The sequence below is a fragment of the Oncorhynchus clarkii genome, chromosome 29 (genome assembly GCF_045791955.1).
Source record: "Oncorhynchus clarkii lewisi isolate Uvic-CL-2024 chromosome 29, UVic_Ocla_1.0, whole genome shotgun sequence".
NCBI lineage: Eukaryota > Metazoa > Chordata > Actinopteri > Salmoniformes > Salmonidae > Oncorhynchus > Oncorhynchus clarkii.
The window spans coordinates 3954865-3968616 of NC_092175.1; the positions used below are offsets into that span (position 1 = coordinate 3954865).

At 44.0% G+C, this 13752-nt stretch overlaps 1 protein-coding gene across 2 annotated transcripts in view; it reads right to left on the reverse strand.

The window, feature by feature from the left end:
• LOC139388713 (volume-regulated anion channel subunit LRRC8A-like) overlaps positions 1–13752 on the reverse strand; it is a 40890-nt gene that overhangs the window by 18670 nt on the left and 8468 nt on the right. The window lies entirely within an intron of this gene.

Below are 13752 nucleotides of genomic sequence, written 5' to 3' on the forward strand. Positions count from 1 at the left end.
CCACGTACAGTGGGGCAAAAAAGTATTTAGTCAGCCACCAATTGTGCAAGTTCTCTCACTTAAAAAGATGAGAGCCTGTAATTTTCATCATAGGTACACGTCAACTATAACAGACAAAATGAGAAAAAAAATCCAGAAAATCACATTGTAGGATTTTTAATGAATTTATTTGCAAATTATGGTGGAAAATAAGTATTTGGTCAATAACAAAAGTTTATCTCAATACTTTGTTATATACCATTTGTTGGCAATGACAGAGGTCAAACATTTTCTGTAAGTCTTCACAAGGTTTTCACACACTGTTGCTGGTATTTTGGCCCATTCCTCCATGCAGATCTCCTCTAGAGCAGTGATGTTTTGGGGCTGTTGCTGGGCAACACGGACTTTCAACTCCCTCCAAAGATTTTCTATGGGGTTGAGATCTGGAGACTGGCTAGGCCACTCCAGGACCTTGAAATGCTTCTTACGAAGCCACTCCTTTGTTGCCCAGACGGTGTGTTTGGGATCATCGTCATGCTGAAAGACCCAGCCACGTTTCATCTTCAATGCCCTTGCTAATGGAAGGAGGTTTTCACTCAAAATCTCACGATACATGGCCCCATTCATTCTTTTCTTTACACAGATCAGTCATCCTGGTTCCTTTGCAGAAAAACAGCCCCAAAGCATGATGTTTCCACCCCCATGCTTCACAGTAGGTATGGTGTTCTTTAGATGCAACTCAGCATTCTTTGTCCTCCAAACACGACGAGTTGAGTTTTTACCAAAAAGTTATATTTTGGTTTCATCTGACCATATGACATTCTCCCAATCTTCTTCTGGATCATCCAAATGCTCTCTAGCAAACTTCAGACGGGCCTGGACATGTACTGGCTTAAGCAGGGGGACACGTCTGGCACTGCAGGATTTGAGTCCCTGGCGGCGTAGTGTGTTACTGATGGTAGGCTTTGTTACTTTGGTCCCAGCTCTCTGCAGGTCATTCACTAGGTCCCCCGTGTGGTTCTTGGAATCTTGCTCACCGTTCTTGTGATCATTTTGACCCCACAGGGTGAGATCTTGCGTGGAGCCCCAGATTGAGGGAGATTATCAGTGGTCTTGTATGTCTTCCATTTCCTAATAATTGCTCCCACAGTTGATTTCTTCAAACCAAGCTGCTTACCTATTGCAGATTCAGTCTTCCCAGCTTGGTGCAGGTCTACAATTTTGTTTCTGGTGTCCTTTGACAGCTCTTTGGTCTTGGCCATAGTTTGGAGTGTGACTGTTTGAGGTTGTGGACTGTTTGAGGTTGTGGACAGGTGTCTTTTTGCAGGTCTGTGAGAGCTCTTGCTTGTTTGTATAACAAGTTCAAAAGTGTACAGGTGCCATTAGTGGCTGATACAGGTCTGTAGCAGTTTGGGTCGAGTACCCCCTTTGAGGACAGGGGAGCCAGGCTCTGCAACAATTTTGGCAGATAATAAGAAGTTGCAGGTCTGTGAGAGCCTCTTTCAGAAATCTTGCTTGTTTGTAGGGTGAGTGGACCAGTGGTAGCCATAAGCATGGCCAGCCGTATGCTTATTGAAATTCTCAATTATAGTGGATTTATCGGTGGTGACACTTTGGGCAGCTAAAGAATAGCCAGGCTTCATCTACTGACGCCTGGTATATTTGTTCCTAGAAAAGTTGCATATGTCAGTCAATGTCATTCCAGGATACCCCGGCCAAGTCAATTTCATCTACTGAAAGACCTGCTCGCCTGCTCGCAGAAGTGTTTCAGGGAGTGTTTGACAGTGATGAGGGGTGGTCGTTTGCTCGCAGACCCATTACGGATGCAGGCAATGAGGCAGTGATCGCTGAGATCTTGATTGAAAACAGCAGAGGTGAATTTGGAGGATGAATTAGTTAGGATGACATCTATGAGGGTGCCCGTGTTTACTGATTTGGGGTTGTATCTGGTAGGTTCATTGATCATTTGTGTGAGATTGAGGGCATCAAGCTTAGTTTGTAGGATGGCCGGGGTGTTAAGCACGCACGTCCCAGTTTAGGTCACCTAGTAGTGCGAGCTCAGAAAATAGATGGGGGGCAATCAATTCACATATGGTATCGAGGGCACAGCTGGGGGCAGAGGGAGGTCTATAGCAAGCGGCAAGAGTGAGAGACTTGTTTCTGGAAAGGTGAATTTTTAGAAGTAGAGGCTCAAATTGTTTGGGTACAGACTTAGATAGCCTGCAGAGTTCTGTATTACTATCTTTGCAGTAGATTTCAACACCGCCCCATTTGGCAGTTCCATCTTGGCGGAAAACGTTATAGTTAGCAATGGAAATTTCAGGGTTTTTGGTGGTTTTCCTAAGCCAGGATTCAGACACGGCTAAGACATCTGGGTTGGCAGAGTGTGCTAAAGCAGTGAGTAAAACAAACTTAGGGAGTAGGCTTCTAATGTTAACATGCATGAAACCAAGGCTTTTACGTTTACAGAAGTCAACAAATGAGAACACCTGGGGGGTGGGAGTGGAGCTAGGCACTGCAGGACCTGGATTAACCTCCACATCACCAGAGGAACAGAGGAGAAGTAGGATAAGGGTACGGCTAAAGACTATACGAACTGGCCGTTTAGCACATTCAGAACAGAGAATAAAAGGAGCAGGTTTCTGGGCACGATAGCATAGATTCAAGGCATAGTGTACAGACAAAGGTAAGGTAGGATGTGAGTACATTGGAGATAAACCTAGGCATTGAGTAATGAAGAGAGAGATATAGTCTCTAGAGATGTTTAAACCAGGTGATGTCATCGCATATGTAGGAGGTGGAACAACATGGTTGGTTAAGGCATATTGAGCAGGGCTAGAGGCTCTACAGTGAAATAAGACAGCAATCACTAACCAGGACAGTAATGGACAAGGCATATTGATATTAGAGAGAGGCATGCGTTGCCAAGTGAACATATGGGTCCAGTGAGTGGTTGGGCTGCTGGGGACACAGCGATTCAGACAGTTAGCAGGCTAACAAGCTAAAAGTTAGTAGGCCGGGGCTAAACAAGCTAGCAGCTAGTAGATCGGGGAAAAGCTAGCAGTTAGCAGGCCGGGTTAGCAAGCAGATAGCAGGGGCTAGAAAGTTAGTCTTTGGGGGACGTCGCGATGGGGGTAAGTCTGTTTTTGCCTCTTCGTGCAGTGACGTCGATAGACCAGTCGTGGAATTAGTAGGGTTCCAAGTAGCTCTAGGTAGCTAGCAGGCCTAGCTGGTTAGTATAATCTGCCTTCAGCGGGCGTCGCGCCTGAGGGGCCTGTTGGAGTCCTCGGGCAGATTATGTCGGTATTCCAGTCGTAGGGGATCTGCGGGGTTCCATGCCCCGTACCGGCTGTAGAAGGGGTCCGGATATTGTAGCCCAGGAGTATACTTCGGTGGTAGCACAGGAGCCCTGGCCGGGCTAGCTTCAAGCTAATTGGTGCTTGCTCTGGGATGGAAACGCTAGCCAGGAGTATTCGTCCGGGATTGCGGTTAGCTAGTTGTGAAGATCCAGATGAAAATGTTCAGTTTGCGGTAGGAATCCGGGGATAAAAATAACAGGTCCGTTATGCTCTGATTAGAGTCACGTTGTTCAAACTGACGAGAGCTTTCCGAGCTGAAGGTTAGCTGATGACCGCTGGCAATGGTTTGCTGACTGATAGCTGGTAGTTAGCTGGCTAGCTTCAGTTGAGGGATTCCAGATCCGAAGTAAATATAAATACTTTAGGGAAAAAAAGCAGATCCACGTCACATTGGGTGAGGCGGGTTGCAGGAGAGTATTTAGATGTTGAGGTTTAGCAAAATATTTTAAAGGATATGCGATGAAAAATATGTAATGCGATATATACAAGGGACACGACAGGACAAAGACGTCTGACTGCTACACCATCTTGGATTCATTCATTATCATTAAATAGCCTACCTAAAATATGTCAGTATTTTTAAACTAAGTACAATTTCAGGAAATTAGCTTCAAAACAACATTTTCCAATGTCAAAAAGGGGGAAAAAAGGTTGGGAAACCCTGCTCCAGCCAAATGTTTAGGCTACGCTTCATCACCAAGTTAATTCAAACAATTAGGAAGTAATCTTTATGATGCCTTTTACAATAGGCCTACAGCCCAGTCAGCTACTTTCAGGTCAAACCAGTGTGTGGGTTGCCAGAGTGGTGTGTGTGTGTGTGTGTGTGTGTGGGGGGGGGGGGGGGGGGGGGGTGTACTCCATGTCAGGGACATCCCAGACATCCTGTGAGCAGACAGAGAACACTATGTGGCTCCAAGAACACAGCGGAAGCTGGATGCAGAGGGGAACAGAAACTGACACAGCACACAAATGCTAAAGTAAGCAATAAATGTATTGTTACAAGACCCCGCACAAAAATGAGTAATCTGTGTGACTCGTACTTTAAGAACACACATTTTTAAAAAGGACAAGCCCATCAGGTAGGCAAACTTGACATTGTCAGGAAGGCGAGCTTTTGAGAACTTTGGCCTTTGAAAGTACTTTAAGAAAACAGGGACTGGCTGCAAGAGTGAACATGTTTCTAACGGTTAACTTTCTGAAGACATATTACTTAATGACGGTATTTATGGGCCAACAGCTAAATGTCTTAGACAGCCTGTCTGATTATAATAAATCCAATGCTGAATCCATTAACATGGCTAGAATGTGTTTATGCCGAAAAGGCTCACATCCTCATGGTGTTCCATCTGTTATGTCTAGCTCAGCTATAGTCAAACTGTATCCTCTCCACCAGTGATATTTTATCTCCCAGACAGCACAGACGTGGAAAAATGTAAGGTTACTTTGCATAACCCTGGTTCTCTGCTATTACTAGTGAGATCTCTTCACTAAGACTGCCCACCCTCTCGGAGGTGCCTATCAAAAGTGTTTGTTGGAGACAGACAGGTAAGAGTGGCGAATGAGGTGAAACCCTCACACTTCCATAAAAGGGATAGCCCTCTGGTTATTCTCAAGCATGATTTTCTTCCTCATGCTCCTGTGAGCAGGGGAATGCAGTGAGATGTCTCATACCATATCAGAGAACCAGGGATATGAAAGTAATCTTCAGTTCCCTTTCAATTATTTGTTTTGATATCTCACATGGGGATATGGCCAACTCCCGTATTGCAAAACATGCTCTCCAAAGCCAGGGAAGTCCCAACATCAGCAACCCTCAGAGGTCCCGAATACGTACCGAAGAGGTGCAGAGACAACCCAACGGGGGAAAAACTTTATAGAGTGAGGGTCAGCCCAAAATAAGACGCATACAATCTCAGTTTAATGAGATATGCTACAAAAACAGTGCCCAAGAGGTAAACTCCTTTGTAGGAGAGGGACCTTCCAGGCACCTCCAAAGATTATCGCCCCATTATAATGATTCCCATGATCCGGCAGGATATCGTCAAAAAGAAAAGGGCCCAATAAGTGAAGCGCATAACACCCTTGCCCGAGCTCTCCTACAATCCAAGTAGATGCGAACCGCACCTAATGGACAACAGAGACACCCTTCTAGAGAAGGCAACAGGTGAAAAGCCATAGGCTCCAAGGTGCGACAATGGGAAAAAGTCGACCCGGGCCAAAGATAGGGTTAGGTACATTGACCTGAAAAACCCCAGGGCAGACTGTTGGCGCGAACAGTGACTGGTAAAGCACAGTCCACACATATGTTTAGCGATGCCAAAGGCCTTAGTAAAGTGAAAGGAGGAGGAATATTACATCTCCACACTTTCCAGTGGCTAATAATAGACACGTTCCAGGACGAGCTAAAATCTCAGAGACTGGGATTAAGCAAAGAGCCCTGCTTAGAGACTACACAACAGTTATGGATAATCTGTTTCAAGCATCTCTGAACTTTGCTCCATTCATCTTTGCCTTGATCCTGACTAGTCTCCCAGTCCCTGCCGCTAGAAAACCTTGAGCCTTGGAAGGCTGAAAAAGTGGCTAAAGGACCATAACAAAGATGAACCTTCTCTCACCCTGTCACGCCCTGGTCTTAGTATTTTGTGTTTTCTTTATTATTTTGGTCAGGCCAGGGTGTGACATGGGTTTTGTATGTGTTGTGTTTTGTCTTGGGGTTTTTTCGTACGTATTGGGATTGTGGCTTAGTGGGGTTTTCTAGGTAAGTCTATGGCTGTCTGGAGTGGTTCTCAATCAGAGGCAGGTGTTTATCGTTGTCTCTGATTGGGAACCATATTTAGGCAGCCATATTCTTTGAGTGTTTCGTGGGTGATTGTTCCTGTCTTTGTTGTCACCAGATAGGCTGTTTAGGTTTTCACGTTACAGTTGTTGTTTTTGTATGGTTCGTGTTTATTCTTTATTAAACATGTATCAAGAATACCACGCTGCATTTTGGTCCGACTCTCTTTCACCTAAAGAAAACCGTTACACACCCCAACAAATCCTGCAAGGAGCATAGGACCATGGAAAACAGTGTAGTGAAAAACAATCTGTCTAGTCACACCACTTCTCCACAAAAAAACAACACACCAACTGTGAAAACAGAAAGCTTGCATAAGTGGCTGCTACTCTTTTCCAAGAGTTGCAGGCCTGTCTCTTTCCCTTTTTTCTAAAGAATCTGGTTGAGGGTGGAGAATTGCTTCGTTCGCTAGGGTTTAAACCCTGCATGACGACAGCCAGGGTTGGGGAGTAACTGATTAATGTATACTGATTACAAAAAAAATACTTTTAAATTTAGAAAGAATGTTTGCGAAAAAAAGAGACCTTTCTGTTCTCAATGACATTCAACTCAGCATTGGAAAAAAGGCACAATTTGAAGTTTGTTTCACCTGAGCGAGTCTGACCACAAGTCAGAGATCACATATCCTTTTTGTCTTCTTCTAATGCATCTTAAGGCGAAAGTAATACAAAAGTAACGGAAAGTAAATGAGATTACATTATTGAGTTTGGGTAATCCAATGTCCAGGCTCAGGGTAGCCTTAGCAAGGATCCTGCTAGTGAGGGCCTCTTAGCTTCCCTGAGGCAAAGGCAAACTGGTACTGCGGGGAGCAGTTAATAAATACAAAAAAAAGGGGGGGGGGGGGAAATCAGGGCTTTCCCGTTGTATAGATCCATTGACGGGCGCTGAGCCACTACAGGGGATGGCCACTCGATGTCTAGTCTGGCCGCAGCCGCTTTCAGACATAAAAGAGCCCAAACTTCACTGGACGTGGTCTGTGGGCCTGAGAGGGTGGGAGAACGGGGTCGTCAGTCCCCATCTCCTGCACTCTCTCAAGGATCTCCATGATATTAATCTCATCGTGATCCCCCAACTCGCCTTCCCCTGACACTATGTCGTCAGCCATTAAGGGGAGAGAGTGGAGGCTAGTGGGGCATTAGCTAGCTAGAAGCTACCTTGTTGTGAAGGTGTGCCGTGGCTAGCTCAGTGCTGGCCAAGTTAGCCTTCAGAAAGAGCGCTTCCGCAACCGAAGGTGCCGTGAAGGCTGAGATGGTCAGTCTAGTAAACACAACAGGTGAATGTAGACGATAAAAGTGTGCTCACAATGCTACCGTGTTGCAGATAAGGTATGCTAGCAAGGTTAGCTTGCCTCTCAGAAAGGTAGCCAAGTTAGCCTTGCAGAGTGGGCTAACCGAGTCTCAGTAGCTAGCGGAGAAAAGGATTTTAAAACAAAAACTTTCCGATTTGTACACAACCTCTTGACAGGGTATGAAGACCACCAGTTGAAGTCAGAAGTTAACCTTCGGGGTTCATTTCTGGGTATCCAGTCGATATGCGGCGAGCTAGAGTAGTGAGACCATTCGTGAGGAAGAGAAGCAAGAATAACCAGAGGGTGGGAGAGTGGCTCCTTTTGTAGAAGTGAGTGTCTCACCTCATTCGCTACTCTACCTCTGTCTCCAACAGACGCTTTTGATAGGTACTTCCATGAGAATAGGCGGTCGTAGAGAACCCCCACATGTGAGATATCAAAATTAATATTTGAAAGAGAACGACCCATTTACAGTGCCTTGCGAAAGTATTCGGCCCCCTTGAACTTTGCGACCTTTTGCCACATTTCAGGCTTCAAACATAAAGATATAAAACTGTATTTTTTTGTGAAGAATCAACAACAAGTGGGACACAATCATGAAGTGGAACGACATTTATTGGATATTTCAAACTTTTTTAACAAATCAAAAACTGAAAAATTGGGCGTGCAAAATTATTCAGCCCCCTTAAGTTAATACTTTGTAGCGCCACCTTTTGCTGCGATTACAGCTGTAAATCGCTTGGGTTATGTCTCTATCAGTTTTGCACATCGAGAGACTGACATTTTTTCCCATTCCTCCTTGCAAAACAGCTCGAGCTCAGTGAGGTTGGATGGAGAGCATTTGTGAACAGCAGTTTTCAGTTCTTTCCACAGATTCTCGATTGGATTCAGGTCTGGACTTTGACTTGGCCATTCTAACACCTGGATATGTTTATTTTTGAACCATTCCATTGTAGATTTTGCTTTATGTTTTGGATCATTGTCTTGTTGGAAGACAAATCTCCATCCCAGTCTCAGGTCTTTTGCAGACTCCATCAGGTTTTCTTCCAGAATGGTCCTGTATTTGGCTCCATCCATCTTCCCATCAATTTTAACCATCTTCCCTGTCCCTGCTGAAGAAAAGCAGGCCCAAACCATGATGCTGACACCACCATGATTGACAGTGGGGATGGTGTGTTCAGAGTGATGAGCTGTGTTGCTTTTACGCCAAACATAACGTTTTGCATTGTTGCCAAAAAGTTCAATTTTGGTTTCATCTGACCAGAGCAACTTCTTCCACATGTTTGGTGTGTCTCCCAGGTGGCTTGTGGCAAACTTTAACCGACACTTTTTATGGATATCTTTAAGAAATGGCTTTCTTCTTGCCACTCTTCCATAAAGGCCATATTTGTGCAATATACAACTGATTGTTGTCCTATGGACAGAGTCTCCCACCTCAGCTGTAGATCTCTGCAGTTCATCCAGAGTGATCATGGGCCTCTTGACTGCATCTCTGATCAGTCTTCTCCTTGTATGAGCTGAAACTTTAGAGGGACGGCCAGGTCTTGGTAGATTTGCAGTGGTCTGATACTCCTTCCATTTCAATATTATCGCTTGCACAGTGCTCCTTGGGATGTTTAAAGCTTGGGAAATCTTTTTGTATCCAAATCCGGCTTTAAACTTCTTCACAACAGTATCTCGGACCTGCCTGGTGTGTTCCTTGTTCTTCATGATGCTCTCTGCGCTTTTAACGGACCTCTGAGACTATCACAGTGCAGGTGCATTTATACGGAGACTTGATTACACACAGGTGGATTGTATTTATCATCATTAGTCATTTAGGTCAACATTGGATCATTCAGAGATCCTCACTGAACTTCTGGAGAGTTTGCTGCACTGAAAGTAAAGGGGCTGAATAATTTTGCATGCCCAATTTTTCTGTTTTTGATTTGTTAAAAAAGTTTGAAATATCCAATAAATGTCGTTCCACTTCATGATTGTGTCCCACTTGTTGTTGATTCTTCACAAAAAAATACAGTTTTATATCTTTATGTTTGAAGCCTGAAATGTGGCAAAAGGTCGCAAAGTTCAAGGGGGCCGAATACTTTTGCAAGGCACTGTATTAAGACATTGTTGGGGCCAGGAGTTTTTACTGATCACATGACCTGATTAGGGAAAATAATCTCTACCCTAGTCAGGACAAGAGGTCAGAAACACCTTTGTCCTGAGACATTAATACTACTACTACAGTCTACTGGGGAAACCAGTAGACCGTAGGACATTCCTCAGGAAATGAAATCATTATTCAGGTACACAAGTCCTCCGTATTTGGACTGTTTAACCCAGACACGCTACTTAATGAAAACATCTCAAACTGAGATCATAGTGAAGCTTAGAGTGCCTACCCCCAGCAGAACAACCCCTTCCAGTATCACAGACAAATTTCAGACATCAGCTATCTAATCAGTTGAAAGAGATTTCCCGTTTCCTTTTTGTATGTGTGAGGTCAGCTGGGGTGGACTGGGTGTAGACTTTAGTTTCTAGCTCCCTCTCTCCATGTGCACCTCCCCTTCTACCTGCACGAACTAACAGGAAGAGAATAAGGGAGTGTGGTCAATGGAAGCTCACAAAAGAGCCTCATCCAGTCCAAACCAGTCAGACGAAGCCATCTTAAGTCACTCTATTTCTTTGGATCGCTGCCCACTCTTACAGTAGCTCCCAGTTTGTCAGAAGTCTAGTTTAAACACTCCGACTGAGACCGAAAAAAAAGTTTGTTTCGCTCTCTACGCTGTCCATTCCCCCCTCCCTCCCTCCCTCCCTCCCTCCCTCCCTCCCTCCCTCCACCCCCATCCCCTCCCCTCTGTAGCACGAACCAAGTAACCTATCAAATGAAGTCTTTGTTTGCACAAATTTCAAGTCGTGGTGGCATGACTTCTACAATTCCGTCTGAGCATAATGAATAATGTGTGCCAGCCTACTGGGTGACTCAAACAGGCCGTTGCACAGCTGCTCAGTTCACAGTGTACCTAGCTGCGCACTGAGCACTATCTGGCAGATCTGACACTGTAAAGGCAGTTCACATGGATCACTATACGGCAGCTTGATAAATCATTCCCGTTTGCCCCTGGGGTATTAAACATATCCATCCAACAACAGTACACACAACATACTTTCTCTCTTTCTGCTGGAGTTACACTACCGGTGAAAAGTTTTAGAATAGCTACTCATTCAAGGGTTTTTCTTTATTTTTACAATTTTCTACATTGTAGAATAATAGTGAAGACATCAAAACTATGAAATAACACATAAGGAATCAAGTAGTAATCAAAAAAAGATATTCTTCAAATAGCCACCCTTTGCATTGATGACAGCTTTGCACACTTGGAATTCTCTCAACCAGCGTCATGAGGTGGTCACCTGGAATGCATTTCAATTAACAACTGTGCCTTTTTAAAAGGTTAATTTTTTGAATTTCTTTCCTTCTTCATGCGTTTGAGCCAATCAGTTGTGTTGTGACAAGGTAGGGGGGAATACAGAAGATAGTCTTTTACCAAATAGGGCTAAGTTCATATTATGGCAAAACAGCTCAAATAAGCAAAGAGAAACAACAGTCCATCATTACTTTAAGACATGAAGATCAGTCAATACCAAAAATGTCAAGAACTTTGAAAGTTTCAAGTGCAGTAGCAAAAACCAAATCTAATTTTATTGGTCACATACACATGGTTATCAGATGTTATTGCGAGTGTAGCAAAATGCTTGTGCTTCTAGTTCTGACAGTGCAGCAATATCTAACAAGTAATATCTAACAATTCCACAACAAATACCTAATACACACAGATCTAAGAAAAGGAATGGAATAAGAATATATAAATACAGTGGGGCAAAAAAGTATTTAGTCAGCCACCAAGTGTGCAAGTTCTCCCACTTAAAAAGATGAGAAGGCCTTTAATTTTCATCATAGGTACACTTCAACTATGACAGACAAAATGAGAAAATAAAATCCAGAAAATCACATTGTAGGATTTTTTATTTATTTATTTGCAAATTATGGTGGAAAATAAGTATTTGGTCACCTACAAACAAGCAATATTTCTGGCTCTCATAGACCTGTAACTTCTTCTTTAAGAGGCTCCTCTGTCCTCCACTCGTTACCTGTATTAATGGCACCTGTTTGAACTTGTTATCAGTATAAAAGACACCTGTTCACAACCTCAAACAGTCACACTCCAAACTCCACTATGACCAAGACCAAAGAGCTGTCAAAGGACACCAGAAACAAAATTGTAGACCTGCACCAAGCTGGGAAGACTGAATCTGCAAATGTACGCAGCTTGGTTTGAAGAAATCAACTGTGGGAGCAATTATTAGGAAATGGAAGACATACAAGACCACTGATAATCTCACTCGATCTGGAGCTCCACCAAGATCTCACCCCGTGGGGTCAAAATGATCACAAGAATGGTGAGCAAAAATCCAAGAACTACACTGGGGGACCTAGTGAATGACCTGCAGAGAGCTGGAACCAAAGTAACAGAGCCTACCATCAGTAACACACTACGCCGCCAGGGACTCAAATCCTGCAGTGCCAGACGTGTCCCCCTGCTTAAGCCAGTACATGTCCAGGCTCGTCTGAAGTTTGCTAGAGAGCATTTGGATGATCCAGAAGAAGATTGGGAGAATGTCATATGGTCAGATGAAACCAAAATATAACTTTTTTGGTAAAAACTCAACTCATCGTGTTTGGAAGACAAGGAAGGCTGAGTTGCATCCAAAAAACACCATACCTACTGTGAAGCATGGGGGTGGAAACATCATGCTTTGGGGCTGTTTTTCTGCAAAGGGAACAGGACGACTGATCCGTGTAAAGGAAAGAATGAATGGGGCCATGTATCGTGAGATTTTGAGTGAAAACCTTCTTCCATCAGCAAGGGCATTGAAGATGAAACGTGGCTGGGTCTTTCAGCATGATGGCCTAGCCAGTCTCCAGATCTCAACCCCATAGAAAATCTTTGGAGGGAGTTGAAAGTCTGTGTTGCCCAGCAACAGCCCCAAAACATCACTGCTCTAGAGGAGATCTGCATGGAGGAATGGGCCAAAATACCAGCAACAGTGTGTGAAAACCTTGTGAAGACTTACAGAAAACGTTTGACCTCTCATTTCCAACAAAGGGTATATAACAAAGTATTGAGATAAACTTTTGTTATTGACCAAATACTTATTTTCCATCATAATTTGCAAATACATTTATTAAAAATCCTACAATGTCATTTTCTGGATTTTTTTCAAATTTTGTCTGTCATAGTTGAAGTGTACCTATGATGAAAATTACAGGCCTCTCTCATCTTTTTAAGTAGGAGAACTTGCACAATTGGTGGCTGACTAAATACTTTTTTGCCCCACTGTATATGGATGAGCAATGAACGAGCGGAATAGGCTAAGATGCAATAGATAGTATAGAATACAGTATGAGACGAGTAATGCAAGATATGTCAATATTATTAAAGTGCCATTATTAAAGTGACTAGTGTTAAAGTGGCTAATGATTTAAAGTATGTATGTAGGCAGCAGCCTCTCTGTGCTAGTGATGGCTATTTAACGCATCTGATGACCTTGAGATAGAAGCTGTTTTTCAGTCTCTTGGTCTCAGCTGGGATGAACAGGCAGTGGCTCAGGTGGTTGTTGTCCTTATGATCATTTTGGCCTTCCTGTGACATCGGGTGCCTTAGGTGTCATGGAGGGCAGGTGGTTTGCCCCCGGTGATGCGTTGTGCAGACCACACCATCCTCAAGAGAGCCCTGCGGTTGTAGACAATGCAGTTGCCGTACCAGGCGGTGATACAGCCCGACAGGATGCTCTCAAATGTGCATCTGTTAAAGTTTGTGAGGGTTTTAGGTGACATGCCAAACTTCTTCAGCCTCCTGAGGTTGAAGAGGCGCAGTTGTGCCTTCTTCACCCCACGGTCTGTGTGGGTGGACAATTTCAGTTTGTCAGTGATGTGTACGCCGAGGAATTTAAAAAAACTTTCCACCTTCTCCACTGCTGTCCTGTCGATGTGGATAGGGGGATGCTCTCTCTGCTGTTTCCTGAAGTCCACAATCATCTCCTTCATTTTTCTGACATTAAGTGAGGTTAATTTCCTGACACCACACTCCGAGAGCCCTCACCTCCTCCCTTTAGGCGGTCTCGTCATTGTTGGTAATCAAGCCTACTACTGTTGTGTCATCTGCAAACTTGATTGAGTTGAAGGTGTGCATGGCCACGCAGTCATGGGTGAACAGGGAGTACAGAAGGGGTCTGAGCATGCACCC